The 17,668-nt window shown below is 45.5% G+C and overlaps 1 protein-coding gene across 1 annotated transcript in view; it reads left to right on the top strand.

The window, feature by feature from the left end:
• Positions 1-16,161: 16,161 nt before the first annotated feature.
• ACOT11 (acyl-CoA thioesterase 11) overlaps positions 16,162-17,668 on the top strand; it is a 113,907-nt gene continuing 112,400 nt past the window's right edge. Inside the window, exon 1 of the mRNA XM_054981519.1 lies at positions 16,162-16,178. The gene's annotated coding sequence lies outside the window, so the exon portion shown is untranslated. The remainder of the gene's footprint in view (positions 16,179-17,668) is intronic.

Raw genomic sequence — 17,668 nt, 5'->3', positions numbered from 1 at the left:
CACACACAGGAGATGATTGCAATAACTCAGAAAGATGGAGGGACTGTGGACAACAGACCTGACATTTCTGCCTTCCCAAAGGCCCCCCCTTCACCCCCCTGGCCCCGGCTTGTCGGGGTATTTCTTGTGGAAGTTGGCTGTTAGGCGGGAAGCGTTAACATGCGAGTGTTTGACCCACTCCCGGAAGCATTCGTCAAAGTATTTCCACCTGATTAAGTAGTAGAGTTTTTTGTTTTTCCATTTGGAGTCTAGAATCTCTTCCACTTCATAGTGGACTTGGCCATCAATTAGGGTAGGATGCGGAATTCCTTTCTCTGGGTGCCACTCATCGGGTGGTGGAGCTTTCTTTAAAAGACTAAAGTGAAAGGTTGAGTGCATCTGGCGTAGATTTTTTGGAAGCTCAAGTTCTACTGTCACGTCATTGATCACTCTTTTGACTGGGAAGGGACCCATGTATTTGAGTCCTAGTTTTTTGCATGGTTGTTCATTTCTGAAGTTTTTAGTGGAGACATAAACTCAGTCTCCAGGTTGCAGGTTCCATTGTTCTGTGCTATGCCGATCTGCATATTTTTTGTAATCCTCTTTGGCTTTCTTTAAGGTCTCCTGGATGATATCCCACTGATCTGTTAAGGAGGACCACCATTCTCCTAAGTCCCCTGCCTTATGAGACTCTTTGGTCTCATAAGTGGCAAAGGGCAGGGCTTGTCCCTCGTATCCGTGTACTATTTTAAAGGGGGAGGTCCCTGTAGAACTGTACACTGCATTGTTGTACGCATATTCGGCGAAATGGATAAAGTCTGTCCAGTTGTCCTGCTGGTAGTTGATGTAGCAGCGCAAAAACTGTTCCAGCACCTGATTAGTGCGTTCTGTTTGTCCATCTGTCTGCGGATGATGGGCGGAGCTTAATCCTTGTTCAATGCCTGCCATTTGGAGGAGCTCCCACCAAAAGTTGGCAACAAATTGTACGCCCCGGTCTGAGATTACCTTGAGGGGAAAAGAGTGGAGTCTTACTACATGTTTCATGAACAACATAGTCAGTTTTTTGGCAGTGGGAATGGTAGTACAAGGGATGAAGTGTGCTTGTTTGGAAAATAGGTCCACCACTACCAATATGCACGTGCACCTCTTAGAGGGTGGTAGGTCGGTGATAAAACCCATAGAGATCACCGCCCAGGGTCTGGAGGGGGTTTCTAGTGGTTGGAGTAGTCCTGGGGGTTTCCCCTTCCTGGATTTTCCCATTATGCAAACTGGGCAGGAGGATACATATTGGGAGATGTCTCGTCTCCTGTTGGGCCACCAGAACTGGCGCTGGACTAGGTGGAGGGTTTTTAGGCAGCTGAAGTGACCAGCTAATTTGGCGTCGTGGCATTGCTGGAGAATTTCCTTTCGTAGACTGTGTGGTATATAGAGTTTACTGCCTTTGTACCATTGGCCTGTCTCTGTTTGTGTGAGCTCACTTTTGGGCGCGCCTTCCCCTTCCTTTTCCACCTCGTCTTTTACTCGCCCCTTCCACGCTGAGAGATTAGGTTCTTTGTTGAGTTGCAGTCACACCGCTTGGCTGTGGGTTGTTACTGCTCCTCCCAGTTGGGCGGGTGAAAATTTGGTGTAGTGGTTAAGAGCATGGGACTTTAATCTGGAGAGCCGGGTTTGATTCCCCATTCCTCCACTTGAAGCCAGCTGGGTGACCTTGGGCGAGTCACAGTTCTCTGGAGCTCTCTCAGCCCCACCCACCTCACAGGGTGATTGTTGTGGGGTAATAATAACATGCTTTGTAAACTGCTCTGAGTGGGCATTAGGTTGTCCTGAAGGGCGGTATATAAATTGAATGTTGTTGTTGTTGTTATTGTTGTTGTTATTATTATTATTACTGTGTCAATGATTTCCTCTCGCTGGCTGTCATGCTGGGGCATGCGTGAGAGTGCGTCTGCTAGGAAGTTGGCCCACCCTGGGAGGTAATTGAGCGTGAAGTCAAACTTGGAGAAGAATTCGGCCCAGCGGAGTTGTTTAGCATTCAGTTTCCGGGGGGTGCGGAGAGCCTCTAGGTTTTTATGATCTGTCCAGACCTCAAATTGGTTTCTGGCCCCCTCTAGCCATTGCCTCCATGTAGTGAGGGCGAGTTTAACAGCAAAAGCTTATTTTTCCCACACGCTCCAGTTGCCTTCCGCATCAGAAAACTTTTTGGACAGGTAAGCACAGGGGCGTAACGTGCCTTCCTCATCCGGTTGGAATAACACCCCGCCCACCACTGTCACTTGCATCGACTTGCACAATGAACTTGCGGTTCTCGTCTGGGTGCTGTAGCACCGGCTCCGAGACAAATTTGTTTTTTAGTGTCTCGAACGCCTGCTGACACTTCATGGTCCATTGTAATCTGGTTTGTGGCTTTTTCTCTTGCACTCCCTTACCTTTGGTTTTAAGCAAGTCCGTTAAGGGCAGAGCTATTTGGGCGAAGTTTTCTATAAATGGTCGATAGAAGTTGGTGAACCCCAGAAAAGATTGTAGTTGTCTCCTCGTTTAGGGCGCTTCCCACCCCTCCAGCACCTGGATTTTAGCAGGGTCCATTTTTAGCCCTTGGCTAGAGATGCAGTAACCCAGATAATCTAACTCTTCCTTGTGGAACTCGCACTTAGACAAATTTACAGGCAGCTTATGTTTTATTAAGGTGCTTAGCACTTTCCGGACTAGTTCAACATGTGACTTCCTGTCCGCTGTGTAAATAAGCACGTCATCTAGGTACACCACCACCCCTTTGTACAGGTACTCGTGTAGTACTTCATGAATGAGCGTCATGTACACTGCTGGGGAGCCCTTGAGGCCAAAAGGCATGACTAGGTATTCAAATTGTCCTAGGGGCGTATTAAAGGCGGTCTTCCACTCATCCCCTTCCCTTATTCTTACTCGCCTTCCCTTATTCTTATTCTTAACTTTGAGAAAATTTTGTCTTGAGCCACTACGCTGAGTAGGTCTCGAATTAAGGGGAGTGGGTAGGCATTCGACATTGACACCGCATTGATACCTCTAAAGTCTGTGCACAATCTCAGTCCTCCGTCTTTCTTTTTGACAAACAGGACTGGGGCGGCATGAGGGGAACTAGCTGGCTGAATGAAGCCTCGCTCCAAATTTTTGTCTATGAACTTTTTCAGCTCGTGGCGTTCAGCCGGGCTCATTGAGTAGAGTTTGCCTTTAGGCAGTTTCTCTCTGGGAATTAGTTCGATAGCGCAGTCAGTGTTGTGGTAGGGGGGAAGTTCATCCACCTCCTTTTCGCTGAAAGCTAGGTGTAGATCCCTGTACTCACGGGGGATGGCCTTCTCCTCCTCCTTGGATAGTAGGACGACATCTAAGGGGGCCCCATTCCTTCGTCCACGCATGCGCACTGCACTGATTTTCTTTGAATATGACAACCCCCTCCGACCATTTGATGTAGGGGTCGTGATCCCCAAGCCAGCGGCTACCCAGTATTAAGGGGTATTTGGCTGCATTACTGACTATGTAGGGGCGGGCTTCCTAGTGCTTCCCCATCCCGGTTGGTACCGGCTCTGTTTCATAGGGGGCAGGGCTCATGCTTGACCCGTCCATTTGCTCGAAAACAATTGGGTCTTCTAGCTCGTGGGTTTCTAAGCCTAGTCCATTTACTAAGGTGGGTGATATGATATTGCGGAAACACCCCGAGTCTATGAGGGCTTGCACCCGCACATGAGTCCCCCTTTTGGGGTTTATGAGAACTACCAGCATGAACAGTATGGCCCCCCTTTCCCTCACCTCGGGAGGGGTGGACTCTTTAGTGACCTGCCACTGGGGCCCTCTTACAGCAGGTCCTCTGCGTTTCCCGGCTGCGCGGACATCTCACCTTCTTGGGAGGAGTAATTATGTTCCACTGGAAGCTCTTCTGCTTCCAGCCCGGTATCCTGCTTTCCACGCCAGGGTGGAGGCTTGCGTTCGGCCTTTGGGGCTTGCGGTGCTGGCGTGGGTCGTGGGGCCCCTCTGTCAGGAGGGGCTTTAAGGGGACACTGTGCAGTGAAATGTCCACTATTTCCACATTGCAGGCGACCCTGCCGCCAACGGGTGTCCCTTATTTCACGGCCGGGGCCAGGTCCTCTGGATGCTGCTCAACCGCGGGTAGACAACCCGGGAGCTTGCCTCACTCCAGCAAGCTGGTGCTGCTTCACCAGGTGGACTACCTGGGTGCGGTTTTCAACCTCGCACGCCAGATGAATCCAGCCTAGAAGTGTTGACAGGTCGTCTTGCATCAGGGCCCGACCCAGCAACTCAGGATTTAAGCCGTTTCGAAACAGTTCTATTTTAACTTCCTTGTGATAGCTTGGGCACTTGGTGGCGAGTTGGCGAAACTCGGCGGCATAGTCCCTCACCGGCCGGGAACCCTGCCAAATGGCCCGGAATCTAGTGCGAGCCCTCTCCCCTTCCATTGGGTCTTCATATTGAGCTCGTAAGGCAGCAAGGAAGGCTTGCAAGTTGAACAGCTCGGGGGCCCTGGTATCGTGGAGAGTCACATACCATTCTGCTGCCGCTCCCTCTAGTCTGGATCCCAGATGTATGACGCGGCTCCATTCAGAAGGGAACAGGTGGCCCCACTCATTGAAGAATTGCAAAGCCTGTACTATGAAGAAGCCTAGCTTTCGTGGCTCCCCGTCAAAGGTGGCTTCTAGTTTTACCCAACCCTTGGGTAAAACCCTTGGGTATCTTGAGAATATTGCTGTTATTATGAGTACCCCATTAATCTTAACTGTATAAGGAATGCCATCTGGCCAAAGGCTTGGCATCTACAAGTTGACTGCCACCCATAAGGGACAGTTCAAAAACTCATGATGGTGTGCATTGGTCCTAGGATATGATTGGAAGTCTTGGGAAGAAGAAAGGCATGGGTCTGAATAGTCCCTGGCTGGGAAACCTAAGAACCTATGTATGCTGCCTTAGGTTCCATGCTAAGAGAAAAGGGTATAACATGTAAGAGGTTTAATTTCATACATGATATTCATAGATTTAGAAACGAGATTCTAGTTACTTACAAAGGACTCTGCTGCCTGGGCCAAGGGCAGCTGAGCAATTCCTCCAATTCGTGCTGTTGTTGCAGATTAGGCTGGCAACATCACAGCAGATGAAGCAAGCAAAGAGGACGGAGGGAGGGAGGAGAAATGTATAGAACTTTATTTAGGGTGGTCTAGGAAAACTGATAGTGCTAACAATCCCTGAGTTTTTCATACTTTAACAGAACAACTTTGTATAATTGGAAGAATGCAAAAATGTTCCACATTAGCTGCTGGGTATCCAGTGTGAACTCAGTGGCTTAGTTACTGGTTTATTAATGGGAACTAGGTTTGTAAAGATGCGGAAACTTGAGGAAGAGCAGGCAATATGCTGAATGGTGTCCCCCCCCCTGCTATTTATGCTAGTATAAGTAAGTAATGGGATCTTGAAGTATCCTGCCTTAAACTGAGTGCATCCTGCCTTGAACCTGCAGCATTTCCTGATCTCCTTACATTTTTAAAAAATCTCTTTCCACTATCTTGGTACAATTCCTCATCTGTCACATTCAACCAACAAATAAATTATTAGGCAGATTTAAAAAATAACCACGACAACCAGGCAGCAATATATGTGAGTCCTAGTTCCATGCCATTCTGGGTCTACTGCTGCTTTCACCTGGATTAAAACCATTGCACAATGAGGCTGGAAGGAATCTATTGCTTATACCTAAGAGAGAAATACACATAAAATAAAAGCAGTTAAGTCTCAAATTTATTTTTAGAGCTCAAGCCATTTGGAGAACAGTTTTAAAATGAAGGGATTGGGGGCAGTTTTGATGTATAGGAGTGGTTCTTCCATTTTCAGAGGAGGAGCCCTGGTTTTGAAGCAGTGCTGGGACACTGCTTTATACTGAGTCAGGCCATCGATTCATCTGGCTCAGTACTGTTTGCATCGACATGCAGTGGATCTCCAGGGTGTTGGGCAGAGAAAGGTCTTTCCCAAAACCTGAAACCCTTTCATTGGAAATAGCATGCAAATTGTGTTCTATGGCACTGGTCTCTGTTTGGTGATGAAGGTAAAGTCCCTCTAAACATGCTTAGAGGTACACTGCTTTCCATAGTCCAGGACTCTTTCCTGGTAATGGAAATTGATTCTACAGCTGAACCCGAGGTAAATCCTTACACATATCAGCCCTATGTAAGAAGTTAAAAGCACAGCAATCTGTACTTTTGCTAAAGCTAAGCGGAATTACGTATGATGTATATCCAAGTCCAATATTGCTCAGTTTGTCATAGGCTTACATGTTTCAAACTATAATATCTCCCCAGCCCCACACCCTGGTAACTGCATGTAGATTTTTTTAAAACTTGCCTCTGTCATCTGTCAGTATTTCCATTGCTTTTTGGTAAGGATTTACTTGGCCCATTTACAGAGCACATAACTCTTGCTTTCTGTGAGACTTCCACACCTCAGTGGCAGTGGGAAATGCTGAGCGCAGATTGCATTTAAATGAAGTCTTGCGAAGGAGTTGTTCCAGACGCTGTCTGGAGATGCTGAAATCTTTACCTGATTCCCTAAATGTCTGCAAATATTCAGCCAAGCTAAGAGGGGCTGTTCTTCATTTAGGCAGCCTGGATCTTTGCTGGGGAAAGCATGCAGGGAAGCTGGTGGGGGATGGGGACTTGATTTATGGTTTGGGGAACTGTTCTCAGGAGAGCTGGGTAGACAGTGAGAGCAGCTCAAGAGTAAAAACATCCAGAATTACAAGCATCTTTCTTATTTACAGCCTCAGCTTTTGTTGTGTTAGTAATAGTGAATTTAAACTTTTCCTGCTAGTCTCATGTGTACTTCATGTAGATCAGCAGACTAGCACTGAAACAATCTCATAGCTCATCTCCAATACAAATCACAAAATTTCTTTGTGAAGCTTTCCAGCTTCCACATCTTCTGATTCTGTTTTGACCAATTGCTGGCATGTTGACTGTGCAGAGGCTGGAGAAAATCGAGTTGTGAGGGGAATTCTTCTCTTGCAGGATGCATTGCATCATCATTGTGTGTGACAACATGACTGTAAGTGTTAGAGGCACCTAGGATCTTGAAAATACTTTGGTGTCTTTCACACAGAGATGGGATTTTGTGGTTTCCCTGTTGTTGGTGCAGCTGCAGATTAAGAACAGCAGCAATGGGGCTTTCACATCGTGGGTTTCCCACTTTTCCTGTCCCTGTCTTCTAGAAGTGGCCACTTCCTAGGCCAACAGGGCTTTTGCAATTTTTTATGGCACTAGAATATTGTTATATCAATATACTGTGAGGCAGCAGTTTATCTGAATTCTCACCTTTCATTTAAAGAAGTAAGTCTCTAGCCCCTTCCCATGCAAAGATATGCCCTTTTCCTAATATCTCTGCAAGGGAGGGGGCTAGATACTTTTTAAAAATGAAAGCTCAGAATTCAGAGAACCTGCTGCACCTATCATTTACAAGGATATATCGATATAATGATATTCAAGTACCAATTTTTTACAAATTAAAAGCCCCTGATGGTGGGGGCTTTTAATGGCTGCTGTGGGGACAGGGTCAGGGAAAATGTTCTGCCGCGTGAGCTTAAAAATTCAAATCCCTTCCCCCTGCACACACAGAGCAGCCATCCCAGCTTTACTGCAATCTTTCTCAAAACTTTGGAGCAAAGCAGGTTTTCAGAAAAATTCAAGAAAAGTTGGGGAAACCCCCAGAGATGCACAAATGCATCACAATGCTGTGAGAAAGCAGGATAAAACCCGTTTCCCAAAAGCATTGCACTTGGGCAGATAAGCTGTATGGAAGACACCTTTGTAAGGTAGTGGCTCAGGGTCTTTCTAAATCCTTGCTCTATTTGTTGGAATTAGCAATGTCTTGTGTACAAAGAAGAGACAAAGACCCTGCAGGAGCGTCAAACTCTAGTTAGACTGGACAGTAGAGGGAATACTTTCTTCCTAATAATATGGGTTTTTCTCCTTGTCTGTCTGTAGAATGCTACTCTTGGGTAATATCCTGCTTCTCATAACTCTTTAGAAGTGTCTCCCCTAGCAAGACTGCTGCATTTATTTTCTTCTCTCTCCTACCCAGTTTTGTTACTCTTAATCAGTTTGGTGTGCTGCATAGGCAGCATGCCAACAGTATTTTGAAGTCGCTTACAGGGAGAGGAGAGAACTTTCTGAAAACACAACTGTCCTGCTGAATTGTGTTGAAAACATTAAGGAACTCTTGCAAGCTGCCTCATAGGCTTTGTGTTGCCTGTGCCAGGATTAGAGCATTTGTTGCCAGAATGCATATTTTGAAAACACATTTTGGCTCAGTGTAGATCAGCATCTGGCAGACTTTGGGTGGAATTTGGTTCTCTGAGGAGGGCCACCTGATAGCTCGGGAAGAAGGGAGATTGGCCATGAGACTGGCCAGCAAGCCATTTTAGAGAACAAGAGCAAGGAAACGTTCGGCATTTTGTCAACGTTGCTCACTGGCAAAAATTAATGACTACGGCTCTATTGCAAATAACTGTGGGCAACTTCTTCAAAAGAGTAATGATCTTTTCCTATTCCTATCAGTAGTTCTCCCCCTTTATGCCAATCTACTACCATATGCCTACATTTCCTTGAATTGCATTTTAAGAACTTTTGTATACCCATAAATATTTGAAGAGTTGACTTGTGTTACTTTTTAAAGTCCAATTCAGCCACCAAGTTGCCTGCAAGCTAAGGTCCCCAGGTGCCCACCCGTGGCAAGCAAAGTCCTGGCAATTTGCCCATTGCAATCGGTGGGAGGTGGCAAGCCACTTGGCGACCACCTACCATTGGCTGGCAACCCAGGCAAGCATATAGCAGCAACACTCCCAGTAGGGTACAACAACATCACTTCTTGAAGTGATGTAATCACTGCAAGGCCACAGTAGTGCTCCCATTGTTTGCAGGAGGTGATTTTGGTAAAACATGGAGGCACTCCCGTGGCAGTGTGTGATGTCATTTCCAGAAGTAACGTCATCACTTGGGGTCCCAGGAGCATGTGTGCGCATGAAGACCATACCTTTAGTGAGTACTAGGTCCCTCCACGAGCCTATGGGTACCTGGCAACCCTACTGCAAGCGCAACCTGGCAGTACATTGAGACAGTCTGCAAATGCATGAATTGGTAGGCGTCCTGCAAGGCATAACTGGCCTGTTCAATTTTAGCTGCTTCTTCTGCTGGGGGTTCTTTGCAGTCTTTTAAATATATTTTATTGGGATCAAAATGCAGCAACATCCTTGTGAAGTTAGTATCCTGTAAATGCTGTTAGAGGGCCATGTGGCTCTTGTGCCATGCTTATAAGTAACTGGCTTAATTAGTGCAATATATGCAAACATTTGGAGAACAGTGCAAATTATTAAAGCATTTGTTTTCGAAGACCTCTGGAAATATCTGAAGTGTAGAAGAGCTGTGTGTCAAAGCACCTTATGGGCTTGTACATTACACTGCGGATAATTATACTAGTCTTAGGGCTGGTGTACACAATAGTATTTTGTTTACATGAGCAGACTTCATTTTCCCAAGGTGCACATCCACACCAAGAAATAGAATGCAAACTGGCCGTTATGGGTTATGGCCAGCAGTTCTTTGCTAGCTGATTCGGTTGTGAGAATTGTTGCTGGTCACTTTTATGCTTGCCTAGTGCATGCATCAAGTTTGTGTATGTGGGGGCATGTATCCATGGGTTGTTTGGGACTGCTCATGTGTGTACAAGGCTCTTATGACATGTTTGCAAGACATGATACAGCCTGCTTGTGCAAGCTAAGTAGATCTGGGTCTAATCAGTGCAAGGATGAGAGGCTTGGGAATCTTTGAGTTTTATGATAGAAGGAAGATGGGGATGTAATAAGAGAGTAAAATGGATCTTAATGAGAACTTTTTTCTTTTGTAAATGGCATTATGGAAAAGGTATATTCTTGACATTTATGAATGGTACATTTCTAACTAACGCTACAAGGTTTTATCTGAGTAGGAACCAGATCAAGTCTTTGAATTTGTGTTACACTATTAACCAATCCACAACAATACCCCAAGCAAACCTATTTTTTTTACTTCAGTTTGTATTTTTCTCCATACAAAGTTACAAGGTTTTGAAGATGGGAGGATAATTATTACTAATGTTTACATACCTGGCACAGGTCTTAATTCTGCCAAGTGTCTCCTACATCAGACCCTGAAGTTCTAAAACAAAGAGGCAGAAATTCAAAGGGCTGATGCATGTATCATAGTGTGGGCTCTGATCAGGTTAAAAATAGCCACTTGCCTGATAGCTGAGATGAGTAAGAACCACCTCCAGCTGACCAGTCAGAAGTTTTGCATGATGGAATAAACGCGTTGGCTCATTTAGCCAACCAGCTTGTGAATGGGTAGGTGGGCTAGCAAATACATTTGTGGGCTGTTACCCCATAGTTAATGGGGCTTGCACTATACTGAGTGAGAAGAGATTAATAGTTATGCATGGTTGTATCTCTTGCTAATACTTCATACGCTTCGTTATGCCAGAGTTCTTTTACTACATAAAGGTGTATGGTTCATGCTTTTAATTTTGCAGATTTATAGTCAGTCCCCATCCCAAAAGTTCAGAGTGGGTTATGAGTGACTTCTCAGAAATCAATGTGGCACACAGATATTCCCAGTTCTAGAAGACATGTTGAGATGATGAGACAGAATTGTACCTCCTTTGCATTATAAAACATCCACTCCATGGTATGCCAGGATCTAAAGGTGGTTAGGAAAGGACTACATCAACACTGGCAGAAGACTTGACACAAATTGGACAGAACACAGCATAAAGCCAATTAATGGGTTTGTGAAAGGATTGTAGTGAAAGAGTTTTTGTCTGCAATCACCAACTTTGCTGAATTTCACCCAGCAGAGCTCTTAAAAATTGTCCTGGGACTGTTAACACCTAAAGTGGCTTCTAGAGATGAGAGAATATTAGTAGTCTGCTAACACTTTTGCAAGATTCAGGGCCATTTCCCAACAGAATTGAGAGGCAATTGTGAGACCTTTTGATAATTTTAGACCTGTTTTGGACTTGCAGTTTCTGGGCAACATGGCAGAGCTGGTAGCAGAGTGGATGGTGGCAGAGCTGGTCCAGACATACCTGAATGAAATGTCTTCCCTTGTCCATTTTCAGTCTGGCTTCTGGCCTGGTTATGGGGGAAAGACTGCTTTAGTAACACTGGTGGATGTTTGGCTGCAGTTGGCAGGGGAACTTCTTCCATGTTGATTTTGTTAGCTCTGCCACATTTTATACCTTGTTAAACTTTGTAGAGGAAGCCTGGCACCACCCTCCACTGGTTTCAGTATTTTCTATTAGACAGAACAGAGTTTACTTCAGAGGCCGATTCAGCACCTGGGCCTGGTGTTGGTGTTCCTCATGGCTTGGTGTTGTCAGCTACATTTTAATTATTTGTATGAGACTTTGGCTGTATCTTTGGGGCTGAACAGCATCAAAATGGTCATGAAACATTGCACGTATTTCTTTGTGAAAACCTCCAAATGTAGTGGTCTCTGTTCCTGTCCTGAATCAGCCTTGAGAGGTTGTAGATGATGTGAACAAACTGAAAGTGAGTCCAGAAGTAGTGTTTGGTTGGAAAGGAAGATTTGTTTTGATAGGACTGATTTGCTGAGGCTTAATGGGATCAAGCTAACCCTGTCTTGATCAAGCAAAGAGTCTGTGTGTGCTTCTGGGTCAAGCCTTGATCATCTTGTTTTGAGAAACAGGTTGGCTATGTTGCAGGAATACTCTTTATAATTACATCTGATTCAGAAGCTCACTCCCCTTTTCCACAGTGCTGACCTGACCACATTGTGTCATGCCTCTGTAACCTCTAGACTGAAGTACTGTAACATGCTCTGTGTGTGAGCTGCCCTTGAAGGTGACTTGGAACGGCAGCTTCTGCAATATGCAGCAGCCTTTATTTGGAGCTGAGATAGGGCACAATGCATTGGCTGCCTATTTGTTTCTGGGCAAAAATTTAAGGTCCTGGTCTTAACCTTTACAGTGCTTGACAACTGGGGATCTGCATATTTCAAGAACCAACTTTTCTATACAGGCCTGCTTGAATTAGGTTGGCCCGACAACTCCTATTGGAGCTGCCCTCCATTCAGGAGGTGTATTAGATCACTATAAGATCTATGGCAGTACCCACTGTCTGGAATGGCCTGCTAGAGATGGCACATGGGGCACATTCTCTGGTGGGATTTCAGAAGCTGTGCACTGCTACCCTGCTCTTGTGAACCTTTGGAAATCTAAATTGTATAATTGGGGAGCTGTTTCTGAAATCCCAAAACCACAGAATTTCTTTTGGGGCTTGTTTGATTGGGGCTTCAGATTAATGATTGATAATGACTAATAACGATCGTGAAAACTGCGAATTTTGAGCAGCTGACCTTTTTAGCTGGGTTATGCTTATTTTGTTGTATGTTGATTTTGTTGCTTTGTTGTTTTCACCAGTTTGGGAAGTCACTAATTTTTTTTGAAAAATTAACCTCTACTATCACACACAAAGATAACATAAATAACTGGAAAAAATTCATTTTAAGTTGCACATATGGTACATGTCCATTCATGTTGCATTCATATTCTGTGATCCAAAGAATGCACTTGGGGAGAATGGTGTGCATTTCTGGATCCTTCTCTAATATCTCCACAGTAACTTGGATTGCCAGAGAAGCAAGCTTCTCTCAAAACAGAACAGTGGCCTGCCTCTTTTGCTGCTGGAGCTGCATCAGCGGGTATTTAAATAAGAAATCAAGAGCTGCATAGCTTCTTTCTTGCAGCATACACACATACATTGTACAAAAGCTTGTTTGGATTGCAGCCATAGCATAGGGGAGAGTCCACCTGCCACATTCCAGGTGGTAAGTTGTGGCAGAGAGTCAAAGCATTGTTAATGCTAGCCTGGATGCTTAGGTACAGACAGACTGAAGAACTTCAGAGCTAATAAGGAGGAAGAGGTGGTAATATGTTTTCAACAGTGTGTGTTCATTCTAATTGATGTGCCATTGGGGCCACAGAGACAATAAAGAGCCTTTCAGGAGGTCATGAATACCTTCCATTTTCACAAGTACCTGTAAGCATCTGGAAGATCGTGTGAAACTTACGGCATGAAGCTCTTCCTAGTGCGATTTCCCCACACGATCCCCTTTAATGGTGCGATGACGTCAGAAATCGCGCCATTAAACTGGGAAATGTGCTGGGAAATCGTGCTAGGAAGACGCTTCATGTCATGAGTTTTACGTGATCTTCTGGAGGCTTTGGACGTGTGAAAACACCCACCATCTAGGAGTACTCATCTGTACCAGTTATTGCCTATAGGCTGGTGCAGCTGGTTCTGAAGAGAATCAGCTGAAGGGTTAGAATTCTGAAGCGTTGGCAGATATGACCAAGTCCCTGCAAGATAGCAGTTTTATGTGCTTAACAGCACATCTAGGGTAGATTTCATACTCTATATTAACTAAAGTTTAAGAAATTTAATGTTTTCTGGGTTAATTCATGGTCCAGTGACCTACATGAGATGGAATTGGATCCCAATAATTGTAAAGTGGAAATTGTGTTGATTGAATGGCAATTAAATAATGCTGATCCTCCCCCCTCCCAAAGAAAGTACACCTCTGGTCTGTTCAGCAAACCTTTGCAGTGTTCAGTAGACAGTAGTTGGAGGAACGTCAGAGGAGGGTTAGTTTTCAAAATTCTGTCATTCCATTTGGAAGCTGTACAGAGTAACCCCGTGTAGGATAACGGAGAAGCAAGTTCCATTGAATTCAATGGGGCTTTCATCCAGGTAAAGCATGAACTAGCATAGCATCCTTAATCTTTAGAGCAACACTTAAAACAGGAGTCTGCCTCTGGACCATTGATTGTTTCACATGTAACAATTTACAAACAAACTAGTAAACTAGACTTCTTACAATTCAAATTGAACATCTGTAGCCATTCCTGAACATCACAGTTGCACAAAACGTGATTACTGATGCACATAATTTAGGAATATCTTGATGCCACTGAACTCCATGCCATTCCCAGCAGCACAGACAGTCCCTTTCTTATAAAAGCTTGGTCTTGGTAAATGTACAGCTGTAGAGAGATACTTCAAGCCATGTCTTCATTTGTACACTTTGTGTTGCTTGTTTCTGCTCAACGCAGAAAGCATGTAAGGAAGCAAAGTACTGGGTGAGTTTCTTAGTTCTGAAAGCATGTAAGGAAGCAAAGTACTGGGTGAGTTTCTTAGTTCGGAACTGAAAAGTGTGAGGAGACCTTGCAAACTAGAGCTCAGGAACCATCTTTTATTCTTTCACATGAAATGCAAGTGACCAGGCAATCAGCACGAGTGGCTGATGAGTGGTGTGTGGTTTGCAGGGAGTGGCATGAGTACAGCTGGTTTGCAAAGTAGACTTCACAGTCAGAAAACCTTTTGTGCATCTGCTCATTTAAAAAAGCTGGGATCAGAAAGAGCAAGCAGCAAAGCTGCCCACTCCAGCTACTGCTAGTTTCCTGTTTACTTGAGCAGCTGCCTGGAGAGTTTTATGAACCTTAGGGAAAGCGAGCCACTGCATGGTAAGCCCAACAGGTTTTGATCTGTTCTCCCCTCTCTCACTCCAGCCATTTTCCAGGCTGGGTGAAAGATCCTATAAATTTTTGTTCGTTCCCTTTGGAAGATGTAGGGCCCTTGACGTTTGGTGGCTTATAGAAAAAGCCTAAACTCTTAATAGTATGAATGGTCTGTTTGCTCTTTTTCTAATCAAGTACTTAGAGATGAAGAAACTAGCAATCTGCTTGCAGCTATTGTATATGCATAATTAATATAGTCTTGTTACTCCTAAAGAGTAGGAGAATTGTGGGATGTTCCTGATGCAAAAATAATGAACTACTGGCTAATAATTGAAGCGCTATTGTGATTTTAACATACAGAGAGGTCAGGGTATGTCTTAATCATGGAATCTATGTTTCTATTTTACAAAGCTCTACAAAGTGATACATTTGGGTAAAAAGCCCTCCTTGGATCCCATCAGATACTTTGTGAATCCCCAATGCACTCCTATTTTTGTGGTTTGATGAAATATATGTAATACTAGTTTGTCTCTAAGTGTAGTGAAAACAAGATCTACCAGAGTACTCTCTCCCTCTCTCTCTCTCTCTCTGCTTATGCAGCTACACCAAATTAGTAGGATTTTGTTTTCATTCAGTAGATGATGTTATCAAATATTTTTGTCCTTGGATTGAGCAAAGCCATCCACGTTTATGATGCCTTGGCCAAGTCTTGACAATATTAATAACAGGGCTTAATGATATAATAACTTTATGGTGGAAAGGGCAGGGGCAAGCCTATGGTACATATTTTGTTAAAAAAAAAACCCATTGTACTCTGGAGCGTTAGAAGAAAGCCAAGCAGGGGAAAGAAAATGCCTGATTCCAACTTGTGCAGCTTAGGGCTGAGGAATGTGTGTGTGTGCTGGGGAGTCGGAAACCTCTCTTGCTGCTGCAGCACTCTCAGGGTTACAGAGACGTGTGTAGAGAAACGTCTCAGCAATTCTTGTGTAGAGCAGGGGAAGGGAGGGGAGGTGGGGAAAGCAGGGGCATTTTGAAACTGCTGGCTGCTGCTTGCCGATTGGCGGAGCCTGGTGCCTCAGCGTTCCAGCCACGGAGCGCTCCTCCCGCCGCTCTGTCCATCCCGGAAGGAATTTCCTTTGCTGCTTGATCTATTGTTGTTGTCACTGCTCTTTGCTGCATGTTTTGGTCAGATCAAGTAACCATAGTATCAAAACTGTGTTCCAGTATCTGCAGGATTTTATAGCCTTCCACCACCCTTCTCTCCCCCCCCCTTTCCTCCCATATACGTTTCTTATTATGATTTCATAGGACACAGGGAAAAAGGAGGGGGGCGCGCGCCTGTTTTTTACACTGTAGAGATGGTTTCAATTAAAGACTGTGTGTGTGTGTGCGCGCGCAGTTTCTCCTTTATAAAGTTTTCCCTCAATGATTAGATGCAAAGTTTTCCCCCCTCAACCGAACTTTGTGCTTATTCTTTCCAGCTTCCATTCGTGGGGGAGGGGGAGCAATGCTGGTATTCTGAACATCGCTTTCCGCGCGGCCCTTCCACCTCCCCCAGCAGGCGCTCAAGGAGAGGGAGCTGAAATAGTGTCCTTTCCCTAAAGGTGGGCTCCTTGCGATTGTTGGGTTACATGCTGAGCTGCTAGGGAGGGGGGCGGCGGTCTCTTTTCCGCCTCTGCAGGAAGAACCCTTTCATAGACGCTGGATTATTTTTTTAAAAAGAATCTCCTAGGCTTTTTCAAATGTGTATCTTATACGAGATCTTTAACATTCCATTCAGAAAAGACATCAGTTTTCGTACATTTGTGTCGAAGGTTCATGCTCCTCCCCATGTAGCCATTTATCATTCTGTGTGTGGGGGTGGGGGTGTGCTCGATTTAGAAGGGGTATTTTCCTTACCGTCTTTTAACTTGCAGAGAGAAGAGATCAGAAGAAAAACATGCCTGGGATTCCCGGTTCCCCTTCTTTTGCCGCCCCCCCGGGTGCAGCAGGTTTGCTTTAGAGCCACTGCATTGCTTGGAGTAGGGGGAGGAGGGAGAGTGGGGGAGGGAAGGTTCCACGGTGGAAGCGACTGGCATTTCTGCTCTGCAACACCGGCTCTCTTCTCCCTAGGGGTTTAGCAATGGCTAATTCCTCCCGAGGCTGACATTTGGCACTAGGGAGGGAGGAAAGAGGATGCAGAGCTGGGGATGAGGGCGGGAGAAAGCGTTTCTCCGAGGAATATTCGCTGTGCAGCCGGACTGGCCTCCCGAAGATCGGGACAACACTGCCCCCTAGAGACCTCTCCTTCCCACTGCACCCACAGTCGGCAGGTTCTTTCCCCAAAGGAGATGCATTTCATTTCCCAATTTGGGGAGCAGGGAAGATTAATTTTGGCAGGGAGCTGTGCGGCTTGAGGGGAGATAAAGCCCGCGCGCTGATCTCTTCCGCGGTGTGCCTTGCAGCCTTTTCTTAAAAATCCACGTGGAGCCGCACTAATTTGACTTTCTGAGCAGTCGCGTTCTCTTCTTCAACTGGTTTATAAAACCCTAGAGACTGGGGAGGAGGGGGAGAGGCAAGGCGCATCCAGTGTAGCAAGTCTTTATTCTCTCTGGGAAGACTTCTTTGTCTTGCAGTAACGGCGCGGGTCACGCAACAGATCTGAGCTTACATCTGTCATTTTCAAAGGGACTGGAGATTAGCGGATGCAATAAAAAAAAAACTGGCAACAAAGCCTCCCGGAGTAGCCGAGGGAAGGTACCACAGTTGCTGGGAGACGTCGTGCAACGTTAACAAGGAAGTCGGGGGTGGCATCAGATTGGAAACAACAAAGGGCGCGCTGCTGAGCGCGGGGCGTGTTCCAAACTTCCCCGAAACTATTATGGCGCTCTGGAAGGAAGGCCTTTCGTCTCAGCTCGGAGGAACCGGCCTGTAGGCTCCTCCCTCCCTGAGGACGAGGGAGGCTACTAGCCTGCGGGGAAGCTTTCTGTGGGCCGAGCGGGGAAAGCATTTGCAAGCGCTGTGCAGTTGAGGGGGACGATGTGTCCTTGTCAGTGTGAAAGGGAGATACTGAGTTGCTACAGTGGCCCCTGGAGTCAAAGTTTAGAAACTGCTG

Source organism: Eublepharis macularius, chromosome 5 (genome assembly GCF_028583425.1).
Source record: "Eublepharis macularius isolate TG4126 chromosome 5, MPM_Emac_v1.0, whole genome shotgun sequence".
Taxonomy (NCBI): Eukaryota; Metazoa; Chordata; class Lepidosauria; order Squamata; family Eublepharidae; genus Eublepharis; species Eublepharis macularius.
Note: the sequence above shows the minus strand (reverse complement) of the source record. Positions and strands in the feature narration are given on the sequence as shown.